A 21,922-nucleotide genomic window follows, 5' to 3' on the forward strand; every position below is an offset into this window, starting at 1 on the left:
CTGTGAATTTGTTATCCTCTAATTTGTGTTTGTTATATTTATCTCTATGTTTATATTTCTAATATCCATAATGTTTAGTTTTTCTTGTCTTCAAACTTAGATGACATGTGTTTAATGTATACATGTCCCTAGTTTAATCATGAGAAATCATGAGACAAATCCATACTGTGGGACATCTTATAAAATATCTGACCTGTACATTTCAAAAGCGTCAAGGTCAAGAAAAAGAAGTGAAGACTATGAAACTTGCAGATTGGAGAAGACCTAATGTGTCAGTTAGACCCTGCAATGGTGCCCAACGATCTCCACCTGCAAGAAATACCTGTGCTTTGTTGAGTTGCCTCCTCCGTGTCTCACACGAGCAACACATGTGAGCTCAACTTTTTCGAACTCAGAGCTCTCCTAGACAGTGGCTACATTGGTGGGAATGGAGTGGACACAGGTCGAACAAGTGCCACAAGGGTGTCTGACGGTATAAACAAATATCCTGTGAGAAGGACGCTGGGTCAAAGATTGTACACTTATGCTTTGGGGTATCCACCAGGATAAATAAGTATCCCATGAAAGGCACACTGTAAACATCCAGGACACAGTTTCCTGAAGTCCTGTTGGGCAGGGTGATAATTTATAGTCACTGTCCCTAGAGAGACCTCAAGAGATTATTAGACATAACAAAAATACAAGAGATGTAGAGGTGATTTTATAAATTATGGCTCAAAGATCCCATAAGAAGGAAGATAGAAATGGGAAAGTGTTACTTCAAAGTTTGCAGCAGAGTGCACCTCTCTGAAGACAGAAAATCCTGTATCTTGAGATTTAATCTTAGAAATATAAGCAGAGATTATTCTAAGTTGCTTTCCAAATCCGATTCTTCATCCAGATCAACTGCATATTTTTTTCCTCCCTCCCCTTTTATCCTTCGTATCCCATGAACGACGGTCATGTGAATCTCACTGTAAGCAGGGACTGCAGACACCTGTGCATTGCTGTTTTCACGAAATGCCTTGCTCTGACCTCTTGTTACTCTTGTCAGCCCCACTTGCCGATACTTAGAAAATGAAAGAGGCTTTGGTGTTCCCTAAAGAGTGTACTGAATGAAGAGGAAACTCATATAATGTATAATTTAGAATGTTGAGCATATTTGCACTGAGAGTTTCAGCTTCTACAAGGGCTCAATTCAGTGAACATGAAGCCCTAATCTCAAGTTTAGGAGTCATGCACCCTTTAAATTTTATTCACTATTCAGACTAGAGGGCGGAGACAGAGTTGGGTTCTTGCCTAAGGATGTGGTCAGATGACGGGGTGTTTTCAATGGCATCTTTCTGAGAATTCTGGTGGCCAATCCAGACTCAGTACAAACCATATTTTCCACGCTATCATGCTAATGTTTGGGAGCTGAGTGCTCAGCACTGTGTCCTCTGTGACTGGGACATCATGGTAGCAGAGTTTTATGTATAATCACTTTTCCAGTCTTAACCCTGAGCACTCAGAGCTCATTGACTCCCTTTGCCACCTAGAGATGAGTCTGTCCTTCTACACACCTACTTCTGTCTACTTCATAGCCTGCCACTGGATTTCTTTCTTCTTTTTTTTTTTTTTTTGCTGAAGAATTTACTCATGGATGATCTTCACAGTACACATCATAATAGACCACATGTATGCATTGAAATGAAGAGGAAAATGGGATTGTACAAGTCACTTACCTTATAGAAACTCCTGTTATAATGAAAGAAATAGAGCAAACCTCCATGACTTAAGATTGCCAATTTAAATGAAACCGTCCTTTCTGATAGGGTGAATTGTAAGATTAGAGGGGTAAGAAGGTTTACTGAATTATAAATGCCCCAAATAATAGCACCTGAATTACTGCTACAGTCTTCTCAGAAGTGAGAAATATGGTCAAGGTCAGCTGTGTCTCTCATTCTAGGTCTCCAGGATGCAGGAGTTTGTTTGTTCACTGTAGATACGAACATGGTATGGAGAATGTAGCCCATGATCACAGTCTGAAAAAGCAAGAGTCTTGACTTTGTGGATGTCCTTGGGAGTGTAGTATGCAGTCCCATGGCTTAGTAAGCTTTGTGGGCATGGTTCCTGGAACATCCCTGGTGTTCCTCTGTAAAGTGGTGTGGCCTGTGAACAGGGAGCTGTGTTGGGGAAGAGGGGACAGTCCTCCCCACTGTGGGGATCTTTGTTTAACCAGCACATTTGAAGAGTCAGCACTCGGCCTGTGTCCATCTCTTAGATCACTGCATGGTGGGCTGGTGTATGTTGTACTGTGCTGTTCGTTCCTTTTTTCTATTAGGCTATTTCCACCTCTGCACAACACACCCTGTATCACTAACATGCCCCACTTTCATACATCTGATGTCTAAAGGTTCATTTCCACATCTTTTTGAGCAGGAATTAACCTACAACTCCATGATTATAATCTTTCTTCATATCTAGTTAACTTTCTTCCATGATAATGTCTATTCTGTGGCTTTTGGGCTTGTCGCTTGAAATGGTTTGGCTGTGTCTCCACCCAAATCTCACCTTGAATTGTAATAATCCCCATGTGTCAAGGGCAGGGCCAGGTGGACAAAACTGAATCATGGGGGCAGTTTCCCCCATACTATTCTCATGGGAGTAAACAAGTCTCACAAGATTTGATGGTTTTATAAATGGGAGTTCCCCTGCACAAGTTCTCTTGTCTGCCACTATGCAGGATGTGACTTTGCTCCTCATTTCCCTTCTGCCATGATTGTGAGGCCTCCCCAGCCATGTGCAACTGTGAGCCAGTTAAACCTCTTTCTTTTATAAATTACCCAGTCTTAGATATGTCTTTATTAGCATCATGAGAACAGATCAATATACCACAGGACAATATAGATCCATGATGTGAGTGTCAAGAGAATGTCTGGTCCCATAAAATCGTGATGGAGTGTGCATGACGAAGAAAACTGAATTATCACAGTGTTTTCTCAAAGGCTTAAGGCATCCTTTTCCTTTAAAACTTGGGGAATAAAAGGAATCCCTGTACTAAGAAAACACTCTTAATTCAGAACTATTTATGTTCACCATCACTGGTGTTTCTCAATCTTCTCTTCTAATATCTGGAAGTCATATCTTCTAAAATGTCTTTATAGTGAGATCCTACAAAGACATTGACAGAAAGTGCCTGAAAACAGGGCTTTCTAACATATGTGAGAAAGGCGTCTTTCCTTGAAAAAGTGGTTATGAACACAAGAATTGATAACTGGGTAATGGGAAGTGTGATGGGAAAGAAGAAAGTGGATGAGTGTCCCCGGAGCTTGATGGTGTCTTTCTGAAGCAGGTGCCCTGTGTAGGAATGGGGGATAATAAGGCAAGCTACTTTGCCACAGTCTCCTATATCTCCATTCATCCTCTGATCTGTGGTTTTATTGTGGTTTAAATCTGTCTTTGTTATTTTTGTTTTATTTTTTGGTACCTGAATATTACATTTTAAGAAATCTTTTTATTTTATGATAGTTTTAGTTTTATAGAAAGTAGTAAAGATAATAGAGTTTCATATATCCTACAGCTTCCTGAAATGTTAACACCTTATATCACCATAGCATATTTATGAAAACTCAGAAATTTACAGTGGTACAAAACTATTAACTGGAAAAGATTTTCTTCATATTTTATGAGGTTTTCCACTAGTGTCATTTTTCTGTTCTAGGGTCTAATCCAAGATACCACATTACATTTACTGTCAGGCATATAACTGACCGATTGTTGTATAATATATTACTACATAGTTTAGACTTTCCAACCCAGCCCTACACAGTACTTACAGTTTCTCTGGCTCAGATGCCTGGCAGAGATTTCAAGGGAAGGCTCATCTGGGGAAGGATCACCTACCCAGCTCCTGGGATTCTTGGGAGGATTCAATTTCTGTCCAGGTCAAGATGACTTCACTGGTGAGTTATGCAAAGCCTTTTGGGAATTAATAACAATCAATAAAAACAGACGAGTAAAGAACCTTTCCTAATGCAATGTATGAAGCCAGTGTTCCCTGACACCACAGCTAGACAAAGACATTTCAAGAAAAGAAAATTATAGACCAATGTGAAACAGGTAAAAAGTATCAAGGAAATATTATCAAAATTAACTAGTAACATATAAAAAGGAGTATACACTAGGAGCAAAACTATTTATCCCTGCAATGTAAGTCTGGTTAAACATACAAAAACAACTGGTGTTATAAAATATACTAATAGAATTTTTTAAAAAGACTCATGGTCACCTCTAAAGACACAGAATAGGCATTTGACAAATTCCAAACCCATTCATGATAAAAGCTCCGGGAAAATCAGGTATAGAAGAAAACTTTCTAAACCTACAAAGAGCATCCATGGAAAACTCACGTAACATGAAGAAAGACACATAAGCCAACAGAATAGAGTTGAGCACCCCAAAATCAATCTTTATATGTAAGGCAAACTTATTTTCAAGGTTGAAAAATTAATTCAAGATGAAAAAATAGTTTGTCAACAAATGTTGCTGGGAGAAAGGGATATCTACATGCAAGTTAAACTGTTTCCTGCACCATATATGTATTTGACTCAAAATAGAATATGTGGCTAAATATAAGAGCTAAAACTAAAAATCCCACAGAAGAGAACATACAAATAGATTTTCATGGCCTTACATGAAACAATGGATTCTAACATGTGACACAAAAGTACAAGTGACAGAAAAAAAAATAGATACATTGAACTTCATGTGGATCAATACCTTTTAAGATGCAAAGTACACCATCAAGACAACTGAAATAACGGAAGAAGATATTCTCAAGTCATATAACTGTTAGGAGACTATTATCCAGAATATATGAAACATTCAGGCATGCACCACCACCCCTGGCTAATTTTTGTATTTTTAGTAGAGATGGGGTTTCGCCATGTTACTTAGGCTGGGCTCAAACTCCTGGCCTCAAGTGATCCACCCACCTGAGCTTCCCAAATTGCTGGGATTACAGGCATGAGCCACTGTGCCAAGCCTCGTTCTTCATTATTATTTTCTAAATTTGTATTTCTAAATAATATATTGTTCAGATATTTTTTATCTTCTACTTTAGATAAATACATGTATAAATGAATGTTTAATCTTACTCAAATTATGAAAAAATATAACAAATCCATATTGTGATATATCCTATGGAACACCTGACAAGTTCTTTTCACTAAGATCAAGGGCAAAAAAATAAGTGAGGACCCAGAAACTGATACAGATTAGACAGGGCCTGATGTGGCAGGTAGGTTCTAAGATGCTTTCCAATGATCCACACCTCTAGATATGCAGAACCCTATTCTAATATCCTCACTGTGAGGTTTAGACATGCCATACCACATGTATAAACAAACACAAAAGGGGCAAAGTGTATGGAACAATGGTTTGTAAGAGAGATTATATCAAAGAGTGAAGGACAGTGATACCTGAGACATACAATACTGTGACATGAGCTCTACCATTGCCTCAAGATACCACCTTGGGAGATGTTCCAGGCTGTGGTGTGGCATGGACTTTGGAAGACACTATGAGTTGAGAAGATGGAACTGAGAGTCGAGTACAGACTGGCTGGATCGCATCTAGCATTTCTTCACATCCAGTGGTAAGAATGGGAGACAGCATCCATGTCAGCATCCATGCAGGCTGGACTGCTATTGTCATCATTACTCACTGAAATATGGTTCACAGAAGTACAGGAGCAACGCAGAAACAAAGGCAAAGACACAAAGAAAAGTTACTTGAATGAAGATTTAATATTGCACAAAGACTGACGCCTTTACATGTTGTACCAAAACCAAGGCTTAAAAAATAACCATTCGAGATAAAGTAAATGATGTGTATAAGTAGAATGAACCAACCAAGTGGACACATACCTACTCTTACTATACAATTTTCATACACGTGGCTGATAAACTCACTATATTATAAAATAATGAAAGTGGAGCTTTCTATTTATAAGAGCAGAACAAAATTATCAGAAAAATAAAGATTAAAAATATTTTACCTCCATTTGTTTTCCTATAAAACCTTAAGTTTGCTTTATATTTGGAAAATAATTTGTCACTTTCTTCACTACATCAATTCCACTGCCATTCTAGTTTGCATGGAGTATAGGGTTGCTATTTATATGCAGTAAAATTAAGTTAAATGGTGCCAGGCTGCAATATCATAGATGAGGGGTTGTTATTATTGTTGTTATTTTAACCAAGATCTGTCATTGAAACTCTCCATGTACAGTATTGAAGCCAAGAGACCCTGACTGCAGCCCTAACTGGAAAATCAAATGCCCATCTACTGATTTGGAGTACTTGTAAAATATCAGTGTTCATGCTCTCTTGGTTGCTCACATCTCATAAATCTTGGACACATGTCCCCTATGTCCCCAGAATAATTTTAGAGCATTATATTGATTATTACCTTTCTTGTACAGTAGACATGTGTTATTGAGTTTCAGCGACTGATTCTGTATGAATGCTTCACTCACAAGAGGATGTGTTGTCAACATAGTCGTGTTGGAATTAAGGCACTGCTCACTGCAAGCTCTCAATAAATTCTGGTCTGTTTGTTGGAGTCCTGCTAAATAATATCTGAAAATGGGGCTTTTTGAGACATGAAAGTAATAGGCATCTGTCTTTCAAAAACTGGTTACGTAGTTAGCACCAGATGCTAAAACTGGTGACTGAAAAATGCAGAATATGATGAAGAAGATGAAAAAGGACGAGTCTCTGGATCTTGGGGGGATCTTCCTGAAGCAAGTGTACCTGTGTTCCAGTTGGTAAATCGATATGGAAAGATGCTTTGCTATTCTCTCTCTACGTGCCCTTTCATCTCTTGAGCTGAAGGTATTCTGTTTGTGCTTTGAGATTATTTTCATAAAACATTTAATGTTTTCTTCAAAAACATTTTTTCTTTGAAATAATTTTAAATACACAGAAATATGCACAGATAGTAGAGAAAGCTTAGATATCTTTGGATTACATGCAATGTAATAGATTATGTATCCATGAGCCCTAAAAAATAGTTGGCACAAAACCATTTATTGAAGTATAGGCTTTTTCCATATTTTACTCAGCTTTTAAGTAATGTCATTTTTCTGTCCAGGATACCACATTGCATTGACTGTCAGGTGTATTATTTATTGCTGAATAACAAATTCTCACATACTAAGCGGCTCTTACTCACAGTTTCTCTGTATCATGAATCCAGATGTCGATGATGGCCAATGAGAAGGTCTCAAGTGAAGGTTCAGCTGGGGAAGGATCCTCTTCCAAGTTCGTGTGATTGTTGTTAGGAGTCAAGGCCCTGTGCTGGTCGAGATGACTTCACTGGTGAACTATTCCAAACCTGAAAATAATTAATAACAATCTATCACAAACTCTTCATAAACACTTAAACAACAGTAAAAGTGGAGAAGAGATCACTTTCTGATGTATACTATTAGTTAGTTTACACTGATATTACAACTAAAGCAAGACCTTTCAAGAAAGAAAAATTAAGACCAATATGTTTTATAAATAAAGGGTAAATGTCTTCAATAAAATGCTAGCAATACAAATCAGCAAATGTAAAAAGAATTATACACCATCAAAAAGGGTATTTGTCTCAGGAATGCAAATTTGGTTTAACATACAAAATAATTAGTATCATGCCTTATAACAATAAAATAAAAAACAAAAGCCATATGATCATCTCAAAAGATGCAGGAAAGGCACCTGACAAATCCAAAATCCATTTTTGATAACAGTATACAACAAATTAAGCCTATAAGAAAAGTTTCTTTATTTTAAAGGGCATCCATGAAAAAATTAGTATCATCATAATTTAATTTAAAGGCTCAATAATAGTATAAACTTGGACATACAGATCAAAGGAATATAGTAGAATTGAATGTCCAAAAATTAATCTTTACCTTTATAGTCAAATGATTTTATAAGGTTGCCAAGCCAATTCAATACGGAAAAATATATTTGTAACAAATGTTGCTAGGACAATTGAATATCCACAAGCAAGTTGAACTTCTCACTCACACCATATACATAATTGGCTCAAAATAATCATATACCCAAATGTATAGACCAAACCCTTAGAAGATAATATAGAAATACATAATTTGGGTCTTAGGTTAAACAATAACTCCTATAATTTCTAAGATAGGATACTTAAAGCCCAAGAAAAGGAAATAAAAAACATGAATATATTTAACTTTATAAGAATTAAAATCTTCTGAGATTCAAAGTACATGATTAAAGGTAAAAAGATAATGCAAAGAATAGAAGAAAATCTTCACAATCACATAGCAGAAAAGAATCTATTAGCCACAATATAGAAAATATTTTACAACTCAAAATAAAAAGGCAAATATCACAATCAAATTGGTGAACTATCTGAATAGACATGTATCCAAAGATACTATAGTCACGTCTAGTAAGCACACGATATGAGGCCTAAGCCTTTTGTCATTAGGAAAATGCAAGTCTAAACAACCATGAGATACACTTCACAAATCTAAAGGGTATATTGCAAAAAAAAGTAAATTTAAAAAGGCAAAATACTTTGTGTGATTTCAGTTATGTGACACTCTGCAATGTGAAAAAGTAGAGAGATAATAAAATGTTTGGTATTTACTAGGAGCTTGGAAAAGAGGCAGGTCAAACTGGTGAGGTACAGCAGATTTGCTCTAGGCAGTGAAATTATTCTGGTATCATATACTGTAATGATAAATACATGATTATATTTTCCAAATCCTAAATAACTTTATAATACAAAAGGTGAACTTAAAATATACAAATTAAAAACTTTCTACAGTAGGTAGCAGATAGCATGGGGCTATACACATAATGGAATTAAATAACACATCAGTGAAATAACCTCACTGAATGGAGTGGGGGAAAAGCAGCTGACCCAAGGAACGTAGCAAGTAAGTGGATATTCTGAGTCTAAAGGGTAAAGATTTATCCCTAAAAACTTTAGTTGGTAAAGTTCTTTCTCATGGCCATATACATTTCTAATTCTGAAACCACTTATACAAGTCTTTTGGATTATGTGATTAAATAACAGAAGCATCTTTATCACTGTTAGTGTGGTAGGCTACGCACAAGTAAGTGGGAATAGGTGCGCTGATTCACGTGGTACTGGATTAGATCATGGGGTGCTGGAGGATTATTAGGAATTCATGTTTAACTTAAAGATACAGATACATGAGAAAATATTTGTGTGTGTGTGTGTGTGAATCAGTGTACATAGATGTATTTGCTCTGTCAGCACACAAGATCACGAATCAACAGATGCCCCAGGAGCAATGAATATGCCAAGAGCCCAGATCTCCATTTCTAATTCAATTTTCCCATAAGAAGAACCAGGGCTCTGTGGAAAAAATGGTTAATACCAGGCTTGTGAGGAAATCCACACAATTAGCTTAACCACCTAGTAGTGCCAGACAAAATAAAGCACCAAACAACAGAGCAAACAACTAACCAACCACATAACAACAGCAAAGCTTCATTATGGTAGTGTTTCAAAATGACAAACAATCCAACTGAAAGACCTTCCAATAGCCAACACTGCAACAATTTAAACAAATAAATGAAGTAGTAGAAGGAAAGAGTAAAAGAAATATCCATGTTTGCATACTGATAAAAATGATTGCATAAATATAACGATTATTGGAGGAGAATAGACACTTTCAGGATGAAAATTCCAAATAACTTTTGGTAAACATTCTGCTCATAAAGTGGAGCATTTTTTGTTTTGTTTTGTTTTTTGTTTTTCAAAATGGAACATTCGAGACTTTGTTAGTGTGCCTCACCTGCTTAGAAAGAGCAAAACAGTATCTAGAGATTCACACTGTGAATTTGTATCCAACAATCACAGGAACTCAACAGAAAAAGTGAAAGAACCTTTGGATACTTTGAAAGGAGCAGCAGGCAGCAACTTGCACCATGTGTCAGATGGGAAATTGAGCCTTCAGAGTGCAAAAGGAGGAGACTCTCTCTGTGATACATTCCCACTGGGGAACCAGGCAGTCCAGGTCACAGGGAAGCACCTTAACCCTGCCCAGCGCTGGAGCTGACTTAGAGAGAAGGGGACCATGAAAGAAGGAGTGGCACCTGGGTGTGCTGCGTGTGCACTCCCAGATCCCAGCAGGGACAGAAGGAAGATATTCCTGACCCTAATTCATAGAAGATCTTGCAGAAATCAGCGAAGTAACCCAGGCAGCAGTCACGCACTGGAAGAAGCTCCCAACTGAGGGAGAAGCTGACCAACTAAGATTTGTATTTGATCTAATATTGAGCAGAGGATGAACCCCCTAAGGCCCGAACCAAGGGGCATGCAGGAAGCGTTCTTGTGCCAGGGTCATGGGAGCTGGGTACTGCTGCCTCACACGTCAAATCAAGGGGTGTGGCCTCAGAGCTACTGTTTCAGTTTCAGTCTCCAGTGGGAAGTCTTGCAGCCTGGGGCAGGTTTGTGTTCTCAGCCTAGACTGCCTGAGACTTAGCTGACTGTCGTGGGTGTTTGCCAGCAGAAGTCTGCATGTGTAAGACCTTCTGTGTCAAGGTCGTGGGAATTGACCTGCCACTTGCTACCCCTCTCTCCATGTACAGACTCTCATGTGGCAGAGGGTGTTCTCCTTCCTGGAACATTATCCCAGTGGTCAGGGAACTGTCCACTGACCCCCATTGAGGCTTCTGCTTACACCCACACTTGGAGAGGCAGAGTATGGAATTTCCTGACCCAGCCTACACTCGGCTTTGCCCCTCTACCTGTCCTAGTAGCAGAACAGGAACAGAGACTTTTCAGACTTCCGTGTCACTTCCCATCAGCTGACTACTTCCCCTGGGTAACAAAGGTTAAGCATAAATCCCACCACCATGACTGCAGCTGGCTCTCTCCAGCAAGTGCCACCTTCTGGCCCATGGTCAACCAACACAGTCCATTACAACATCTGCTGGCACACTAACATGATACTGGTATAAATGTAGACATACAGACCAGAGGAACAGAACAGAGACCCCAGAAATGAAGCCAAATACTTACGATTAACTGATTTTCAACAGAACAGACAAAAACATACACTGAGGAATGAACACCCCATTCAATAAAAGGTGCTGGGAAATAAGATAGCCACATGCAGAAGAATGAAACTGGATCCTTATCTGTCACCATAAATAAAAATTAACTCAAGATGGATTAAAGACTTAAATGCAAGACATGAAACCGTAAAGACATTGGCCTAGGCAAACCTAAGACCCCGAAAGCAACTACAACATCAACAAAAACAAATTAATGGTTCTTAGTGAAACTGAAAAGCTTCTGCACAGCAAAAGAAATAATCGACAGAATAAAGAAACAACCTACAGAATGGGAGAAAATATTTGGAAACTGTCCATCCAACAAAGGACTAATTCAGAATCTACAAGAAACACAAACAAATCAGCAAGAAAAAAATAAATAACCCCATTAAAAAGTGGGGAGATGACATGAACAGGCAAAAGAAGACATACAAATGGCCAGAAAACATATGAAAAAAAAATGCTCAACATCACTGATCATCAGGGAATGCAAATTAACATCACAATGCGATACCAATCTTACCCTAGTCAGAAGGACCATTATGAAAAAGTCAATAAATGATAGACATTGGTGTGGATGAGGTGAAAAGGGAATGCTTAGACACCCTTGGTGGGAATGTAAATTAGTACAACCTGTATGGTAAACAGTATGGAGATTTCTCAATGAACTTTTAAAAGCAGAGCTACCATTCAATCTAGCAATCCCACCACTGGGCACGGACCCAAATGAAAAGAAGTCATTCTATCAGGCGCCACTTCCAGTCTTCCTGGACCCCGCAATTCGGGGGTTTCAGGCTCGGGACAAGTGCAGGGTTCTCCATAAATGCAGCCTCGGTGGTGGACCCGACCCCTTGCAGTCCCACATGGAGGGAGCAGAGGGGCGCGTTCTGCAGCCTGCTGCACAAGATAAAAGGCAAATTCCACCTAGTGAGCAAGAGGCCCATGTGGCAGCTCTGCTGGGGCTGGGGGAGTACAGGCGAGAGCGGCTGGCGGCCTGGCGCATAAGTGTCTGCAGAGCACATGCTCAGAAAACTGGGGCAGACAGGCAAAGGTGTTGGTCGCAGAGACTTTGGTTCAGGGGCTCAACACACTGGCCAGGGATGTGGCCCATCACCTGGTCTCTGGAAGCACTTTGTGCTCCTCACTCGGCTTCCTGTTACAAATCATGACAACATATTTCAGAGGACTTTGGGGAAATTTGCCCGCTTGGCACCGTCAGGTTGGTTCTCGGTGGCATTCCGTCGGGGAAGGGAGGAAGTCCCCAAGGATGGTGTGAAGGAGGGGTGCCCGACCTCGGGCTTGGCACATGGGTGAGCTCCACTTCCCGGCCCCAAAGCCCTTATTGCATCTGCTGCAGACTCCGTCAGACTGGGCATGGTGATCCAAGAGTTCACCCAAGTGAGAAATCCGGGTTAAGTTAGGTGTTGCTGCCCAGCGGGAGACCCGAGTCTGCCTTCTTCCTGGGCCTGAGTGAAGTGACATGGCCATTGCCAGGGCTGGGGTCCAGCAAAGCCTGTTTCTGGTGTCACTGTGCTCTGCGCCAAGTAGAGAGAAATGTTTTTAAGGAGTTGACAACAACTCCTGAGAAAGCATTTCAGTGGTTACTGGAGGACTTGCACTCTGGAAATGCAGAGAACCCAGGACTGCTGCCAGGATTAACTAGGTGACTACACACGAGAGGGCAGACAGAGCCTGGCTCATTTCAGTACTCTGCATGGGTTAGTTGCCACCATCAGCTGTGATGGGAACATGTGGTGATTGCTTCAGGAGATGACAGTGGCCCTGAGGAGTCTGAGAATGGGAGGTCCCAGATCAAGGCGCCAGCAGGTTTGGTGTCTGGTGACAGCCCACTTCCTGGCTCATAGTCAGCGGGTTTCTCTTGTGCTGGCATCTCTCTCACTCCTAGGCTAGGCTCCTTCTGCAAACAATTGTTAGCTGCCAACCCCTAAGGGCCAGACAATACATTTGCAAATTACAACCTGGCACACCCAAGGTAGCAGGAGGAGAAAGAGCAACTTTTTGTCTTGGAAGCCAAGCTTCGTTGTTGGCTGGCACCCAATGTGCATTTCAGGTTTTTATGGTTCCTTGTCTGAGGTTATTGTAGCTGATTCCCAGGGTATCCTAATCTAAGAAGCAGTGAGTGAGCAGTGACTTAGAAGCACTGAGTGAGCCTGAACTTTGCTAACTGGAAGGACTGGCTGTTCCCTTCCCTTGCCTTCCAGTCTCTCTCCCTGACTGCCCTGTACAAGATAGCCCCACCTAAAATAACTGAAGGCACTTCAGTTCTGTGTTGCTTTTCCTTGCAAAACATGGGTAAGATCTTAAAAAGATCCTGGAAGTGTGTCTCTGTGGCATGCATCGAGGTATGTATCCTTCCTTGAGGTGTGTTAGTTTCATCTTTCAGTACTCAGAGTTGTCTGCATAGTGCCAAGGAGGGAGGAGGTGCCAACCCCCTGTGCTCAGCCAGGATGCCCTGGCCTGGCCACGCCTTCTGAGGCTTCCACAGACCTAAGAGGGACTAACAGCTGGAGTCAAAATGTTCCTGTCACTGACGCCCTGCTTCCGGAAAGGAGATCCAGAAGGAAAAAGAAAATATGTTGGGACCTTTTATTTTTTTTTCTTAGCCACATCCTTTGGGGGTTGGGGTGGGACAAAATAAACGTAAGTTCAAGAAGACAGTCTATGCTGAAAATGACACACAGTGTAACCACCTAATGGGTTCACCTTGCCTGCTGCCTAAAAGAGTTGATTTATCAAGACAGGAAAATTGCAATATAAAAAGAGTAATTCACGGAGAGCCAGCTGTGCAGGACACTGGAGGAGTTTTATTATTACTCAAATCAGTCTCCCAGGACATTCAGGTATCAGTGTTTTTAAGGATAATTTGGTGGGTGGGGGAAGGCCAGTGAGTTGGGAGTTCTGATTGGTCAGATCAGAGATGGAATCACAGGGAGTCCAAGCTGCCCTCTTATGCTGACTCAGTTCCTAGGTGGAGGTCACAAGATCAGATCAGGCAGTTTATCCACCAGGGTTGTGCCAGCTGATCCATCAAGTGCAGGGTCTGCAAAATATGTCAAGCACTGATCTTTGGAGCAGTTTAGGGAGGATCAGAATCTTGTAGCCTCCAGCTGCATGACTCCTAAGCCATAATTTCTAATCATGTGGCTAATTTGTTAGTCCTACAAACGCAGTCTAGTCTCCAGGTAAGAAAGAGGTTTGTGTTGAGAAAGCGCTGTTATTGTCTTTGTTTTAAACTATAAACTGTAGAGTAAGTTCCTCCAAAAGTTAGTTTAGCTTATGCCCAGGAAGGAACAAGGGCTGCTTAAAAGTTTAGAAGCAAGACAGAGTCATTTAGGCAGCCAGGTGCAAAGGCTCACACCTGTAATTCCAGTACTTTGGGAGGCAGAGGCAGGTGGATCACTGGAGGCCAGGAGTTCTAGACCAGCCTGGCTAACAAGGCAAAACCCTATCTCTACTAAAAATACAAAAATTAGCCAGGTGTGTCACGCCTGCAATCCCAGCTCCTCCAGCAACTGAGGCACAAGAATTCCTTGAACCCAGGAGGCAGAGGTTGCAGTGAGATGAGATTGGTCCACTGCACTCCAGCCTGTAGGACAAAGTGAGACTCTCTCTCTCTCTCACACACACACACTCACTCACACACACACACACACACAGTCATTCTATCAAAAAGGCACTTACACTTCTAGGTTTATCACAGCACAATTCACAATTGCAAAAATATGAAATCAATCTAAGTGCCCATCAACAAATTAGTGGATAAAGAAAATGTGGGGTGTGTGTGTGTGTGTGTGTGTTTGTGTATGTATATTACAGAACACTACTCAGCCATAGAAAATAACAAAATTATGTTTTTCAAAGCAATTTGGCCATTATCATAATTGAAGTAACTCAGGAGCAGAAAACCAAATACCGCATGTTCTCACTCATAAGTCTGGGGTAAGCAATGGATATGCAGGAGCACGCAGAGGGGGATCATGGACATTAAAGATTCCGAAAGGAGGAGGGTTGGAGGCTAGTGAGGGATAAAAAATTACCTATGAGGTAAAATGTACACTATTCGGGTGACAGGTACACTAAAAGCCCCAGACTTCACCACCATACAATTCACGCATGTAACCAAAAACCACATGTAATCCCAAAGCCATTGAAATTTTAACAAATTTATTTCAAAGAAAAAGCAGTGGTGTATGATTCTCCAAGCACTGAGTGTGTGTTGTATATAGTGACTTTTTTTTATACACACAACATGAAAAGGGAGAAAAAGAATAATTTTACAGAAGAGATTTTTAGAACGAAAAGATTTTTATCCAGGTGATCAAATTAACATCAACAGTGATAGAGCCTGTTGACAGCTTGTGCCCTGGATATTATGTGATAGGAATGGTACTTTTCATCTGTATTCTTCCTCCCTTAAGCCCAGAAGTCCAGTCTCATCATGAGAGAAGCATCAGAGTAATCCTAAATTAGAAACGTCAACGGCATCAAAAACAAGGAAACTCCGAGAAACTATCACATTCAATGGAGCCTGTAAAGCCATTATATCTAAATGTGATGGCGTATCCTGGAAGAGATCCTAAAACATAATCTTAACATTAAGCAAAACCCAAAAAATCAGAATAAAGTATGTATAGTACTCAGTGACAATACATGATATTGGTTGGTTAATTTTGACAAATGTTTCACACTATGAGATTAATAATAAAGGACACTGTGCATGGAGTATATGGAAACTCTCTACTACATTTGCAACTATTCTGTAAATGTAAAACCATAGAACCGTTTTTTGTTGTTGTTTTTGTTTTTGTTTTTTTTGAGACAGAGTCTCCCTCTGTTGCCAGGCTGGAGTGCAGTGGCGTGATCTCAGCTTACTACAACCCCCGCCTCCTGGGGTCAAGCGATTCTCCTGTCTCAGCCTCCTGAGTAGCTGGGATTACAATCGTCCACCACCATGCCAGGCTAATTTTTTGTATTTTTATTAGAGACAGGGTTTTGACATGTTGGTCTCGAACTCCTGACCTCAGGTGATCTGCCCGCCTCAGTCTCCTAAAGTACTGGGATTACAGGCATGAGCCACTGTGCCTGGCCTTGGAAAACCATTCTTTAAAACTTGTTATTTTTGTTGTTGTTGTTAATGTCACTCCCAAGCTTAAAAAAACCAATGATTAGCAATATTGTTGATACCTCCTTTGTGCATCTCCTTAATTTCTCAGTTTTCCTTAAGCACTGAACTTAACTATATTGTGAATTGTCATTCCATACTTTAAAAATGGTTTTTCCTCTTTGAGTATTTCTGAATACTATATTCTTTAGGTCTTTTTTTCTCTTCAGATTTAAGTGAAGTTATTTCATTCATTAATATTCCCAGTTTAATCATGAGAAAACATCAGCTGAAACCATATCGTGGGACATCCTATTAAATACCTGACTGGTACCTTTCAAAAGGGTCAAGGTCATGAAAAAGAAGTGAAGGCCAGGAAACTGTTTCATAAACGAGAATACCTGATGTGTCAGGTAGACTCTAAGTTGGTGCCCATTTATCCCCACCTTCTCACATACACAACCTTCTACTGTAATCCCATCCAAGTGAGTCTAAGCAGGAATTGAGACTTGCTTTGAAACAACAGAATAGTGCAAAGGTATAGAAGTGTCACTGGGATTCGTATATATGATTATGACTTTGGTCTTGCTAGAAATGTCTCTCTCGATGGATTTTATGAAGCCATGTGAGAGAAGCCCCCTTGGCAAGGCACTTTATTTAGCCAATGGCCAACAGCCAGGAAGGTAAGAGGCTTTTTGTGCAATACACTGTTCTACAGTTGGAAATATTATATTTAAAACTAACCATACTGCCCAAAGAAGTTTACAGATTAAATGCCATTCCTACCAAACTACTAAGGATATTCTTCACAGAACTAGAAAAAAAAACTGTGTTAAAACTCATATGGAACCAAAAAAGAGCCCCAATAGACAAGGCAATCAGAAACAAAAAGAACAAAGCTGGAGGCATCATGTTATCTGACTTCAAACTATACTACAGGGATAAAGTAACCAAACAGCATGGTGCTGCTACAACAGCAGGCACATAGACCACTTGAACAGAATAGAGAGCCTAGAAATAAGGCCGCACACCTATAACCATCTGATCTTTGACAAAGCTAACAAAAACAAGCAATGGGGAAAAGACTCTCTAATCAATGAACGGTGCTGGGAGAACTGGCTAGCCATATGCAGAAGACTGAAACTGGACCCCTTCCTTACACCATATACAAAAATTAACTCGAGATGGATTAAAGACTTAAATGTAAAACCCTAAATTATAAAAACCCTGGAAGACAACCTAGGCAATACCATCCTGGATATAGGAATAGGCAAAGATTTCATAATAAAAACTCTGAAAGCAATCACAACAAAAGCAAATATTGGCAAATGTGATCCAATTAAACTGAAGAGCTTTGCACAGCAAAAGAAATTATCATCAGAGTGAACAGACAAACTATAGAATAGGAGAAAATATTTGCAGACTATGCATCTGATTAAAGTATAATATCCAGCATCTATAAAAAACTTAAACAAATTTACAAGAGAAAAACAAACAACAGCATTAACAAGTAGGCAAACACCGGGCGCAATGGCTCACGCATGTAATCCCAGCACTTTGGGAGGCCAGGTTGGGCGGATCATGAGGTCAGTAGATCGAGACCATCCTGGCTAACATGGTGAAACCTCGTCTTTACTAAAAATATAAAAAATCAGCCAGGTGTGATGGCATGCACCTGTAGTCCCAGCTACTTGGGAGGGGGAGACAGAAGAATCGCTTGAACCCGGGAGGCGGAGGTTGCAGTGAGCCGAGATTGCACCACTGCACTCCAGCTTGGGTGACAGAGTGAGACCCGGTCTCAGAAAAGAAAAAAAATAGTGGCAAAGAATAAGAACAGACAATTTTCAAAACAGGACACACATGTGGCCAACAAGCATATGAATAAAAGCTCAATATCACTGATCATTAGAGAGATGCAAATCAAAACCACAATGAGATACCATCTCACACCAGTCAGAATGGCTATTATTAAAAAGTCAAAATAACAGATGCTGGTGAGGTTGCAGATAAAAAGGATCACTTACACACTGTGGGTAGGAGTGTAAGTTCATTCAATCATTGTGGAAAGCAATATGTCAATTCCTCAAAGAGCTAAAATCAGAACTACCATTCAACTCAGCAATCCCATTACAGGGTACACCCAGAGGAATAGAAATCATTCTTCCAAAAAGACACATCCACATGAACGTTCACTGGAGCACTACTTACAAGAAAAAAGACATGGAATCAACTTAAATGCTTATCAATGACAGGATGGATAAAGAAAATGTGGTACATATATATCATGGAATACTATGTAGCTGAAAAAAAAATGAGATCATGTCTTTTACAGGCACATGAATGGAGCTAGAAGGTATTATCCTTAGCAAACTAACACAGGAGCAGAATACCAAATTACCACATATTCTCACTTTTAAGTGGGAGCTAAATGATGAGAACTCATGAACACAAAGAACGGAACAAAGGTCACTGGGGCCTACTTGTAAGTGAAGGGTAGAAGGAGGGAGAGGAGCAGAAAAAGTAAATATTGGGCAGTAGGCTTAGTACCTGGGTGATAAAATGATCTGTACAATAAACCTCCATTACACAAGGTTACCTATATAACAAAACTATATGTGTATCCACAAACCTAAATTTAAAGATATAAAGTTAAAAAAAATCAAAATCATATAAAAACTATAGAAAATAAAAAATACTAAACTGAGCTACTTTTCAAATAAAGTTATATTGCTTCACAGTTACTGTATCTTATAACAAATAATCCTAATTCCTTTCTCCTGTCCTTTGCATTATTGCTGATATCCACTTCATATATATATGTGTGTATATATATACATATACACGCACACATACAAACACACATGCACATGTGCATATATCCGTACACATATATACTTATACATAAGATATATCCATAGGCTTATATTATTTAATAATTTTTCTATTATTTTCAAGAAATTGTTTTCTCTTATAATAAGCTAAGATTATAAAAATGTTAAACCAACAAAAAGTTAAAATTATATATAACTCATATTTTTAGAAATGCGAGAGATGGAAAAATATAAAATGCTCAATGAGAACCACAAAAGGCAGAAAATGAATGGAAGATGATAATAGGAAGAAGGAACAAGGACAACAAATCGAAAACGTTGACAAATATGATAAATATTAATCCAACTGTATCGCTTACCACTATGAATGTCAGTGGTCTAATTGCACCAAGTAAAAGACACAGATTTACAAAATGAATAGAAAAACAAGACACAACTGTTATTTATAAGCCCAACCCAAATATAAAGACAAATAAAAGTACATGAATGGAACAAAATGTACGATGCTAACTCTAATCAAAGTAAACAAGAGGAGCTATATGAATTACAGGCAGAGCAGGCTTCAAAGCAAGAAAAGTCATCAGGAATAAAGAAGGGCATTACACAGAGATGAAGAGCCATTCTTCCAAGAAGATGTCATAATTCTTAAAGCCTATGAGCCTGATAACAGAGCATAAACTATGAGGCAGAAATCAACAGAACCACCACGAAAAAGATGAATTCAGTATTATAGTTGGAAACATTAACACCCTATATCAGATACGGACAGATCTAGCAGGCAGTAATTCAGGAGGGAAAAGCTGAACTCAACAGCACCAACAAGCAGCTGGGCATAACTGACACCTACAGTCTCCTTCCCTCGACTACTCCAGAGGACACATTCTTCTTAAGCTCACATGGAATATTCAGCAAAATGTGCCACATTCTGGGACAAAAAACACCCCAACAATTTTTAAAAAGTAAATCATACAATGTCACCTGTCAGGCCACAGTGGAATTAAAATAGAAATCAAAGGATGACTGGAATGATAACTGTAATATCCCAAAATGCATTGAGATTAAACAACACGCTTCCATATAACATATTGGTCAAAGAAGATATCTCCGGAGAAATTTTTTTAAATTAACTAAATGAAAATAAAAACACAATTTATCAAAATTTGTAGGATGAAAGGAAAGCAGACAAAATAGGCAAATAAATACCATTGAACACATGTATAGGAAATGACGAAAAGACCAAAAATCTGTCATTTGTGTTTCCACCTTTGGAACCTAGAAAAAGAAGAATATATTAAATCTAAAGTCAGTAAAAGAAAAGTGATAACGTTGTTAACAGAGTAAAACAAAGGAAAAGTTAAAGCAACTGGATTTTTCAAACACATCTTAATAGTTCTCAGAACACAGAGGCACCCAAAATTAACAGGGCAAACAGAGCACCCCCAACACCCCCCTTGCTTACGGCCATGCAGCCATGACCCCTCAGAAATGGGAACCTCATGATTTAGAAATGATCAGTCTCGGGCTACTGAGGCCGGGCAGTATCATTTCCTCCGAAGTCATGCTGCACATTTTAGAATAGCTAAATAAAAGATTTTTAGTGTTCTCACCATAAAGTATTAGCTGGTGAGTTGATGCCCATGTTAATTAGCTTGATTGAATCTTCCCCAATGAATACAAGAATCAAAATATCACACTGTTATCCATAAATATACGCAATGTGTCAACTAAAAATGAAAGTTTTGGTAAATTCTTTATCTATGAATAATTCACAAATAGGAAACGTAGGTAAGTAACAATTGTTATGTCCATAATATAAAAGGGCATATGTGACAGAAAGAAAGCTTTTTAAATGTACGTTACGGTCTGGGAAACACGGAGAAATCCTGAGGTTTGAAGAAGAACAAACAGGGACGACGACACAGGCAGGCACCGCCGCAGGAACAAGCGCGCGTTCCGGGAGAAGCGACCAGAAAGCCCAACGCGGACCCCGCAGACATCCGCCCTGAGTTCCCCTGTGGATCTCACCGCCCTCTCCCCCTGTCAGCCGCGCCCTCCGATCCCCACCCACCACCCTCCTCCCTCACTCCCTGTCAGCCTCGCCTTCCACCCGCGGCCCTCACGCCCCACCTGGGCCTGGCTCCCGCCCCCAAGCCCGGCCTGCGCGGCAGCCTCCGGTCCCCTCACTGCGCAGCTGCGACCCCCGCACCCGCACTTCCCTTCAGGCTGCTCCCAGCCTCACCTGTGTGGGCGCCCGGTGGAGAGGAGCCGGCAGATCCGAGTTTTCTCCTCCATGGATCCCACCTACACCTGCAAAAGGACTGAGGGGGCAGAAACCTGCCCTGGCGGGGAAGTGAGGGTCTGAGCGATGGAGAAAAGGCGGCGAACAAGGGCAGCCCCATGAGCCCTGCAGTCAGGCAGCCGGGGGTCCTCTTTGCTCTTCTCCACCCTCGTTTCTCCCAGACCCACGCCCCCCTGGCCCAGCCCAGGAGCCTCCCCAGGGGACAGGGCCCACTCACTCCTCAACGTCCTTCCCATAGGCTGAGCTCATGGACTGGGGTAACATCTCAGGGAAACAAACCCAGACATTCGAATCCCTCCCCACAGAGCGCAGTCCTCAGGGAGCGGCCCTCCCTGCCTCCCCTGCCCAGTCCCTCCGTGGTCTGCCCTTCCTGCTCCTGCGTCCTCACCAATTACTCATCCCAGCGCTCCTTCCAATCCACCGCCCTCTTCTCATGGCCTGGCCTGTGCCAGGCACACACGTTTTCCTCCTCGCTTTCCCTCCCCTGTCTCCTGGACCCACTGCGCCTCACTCTCCAGCATCTCCTCCAATGTTCCTCCTCCTGGAGGCTTCCCCTGTCCATCCCATCCCAGGCCTGAAACCTGTC

General features: G+C 40.6%; 1 long non-coding RNA gene across 1 annotated transcript; it reads right to left on the bottom strand.

The window, feature by feature from the left end:
* Positions 1-41: 41 nt before the first annotated feature.
* On the bottom strand, positions 42-21,568 carry LOC117978031 (uncharacterized). The gene is made up of 4 exons (XR_004669072.3): positions 20,893-21,568; positions 20,241-20,309; positions 6,433-7,359; positions 42-5,685 (listed from the first exon to the last, which is right to left on the bottom strand). It is a non-coding gene; the product is annotated as an uncharacterized LOC117978031 (long non-coding RNA).
* Positions 21,569-21,922: the final 354 nt, after the last annotated feature.

The sequence above is a fragment of the Pan paniscus genome, chromosome 16 (assembly GCF_029289425.2).
Source record: "Pan paniscus chromosome 16, NHGRI_mPanPan1-v2.0_pri, whole genome shotgun sequence".
NCBI classification, from domain to species: domain Eukaryota; kingdom Metazoa; phylum Chordata; class Mammalia; order Primates; family Hominidae; genus Pan; species Pan paniscus.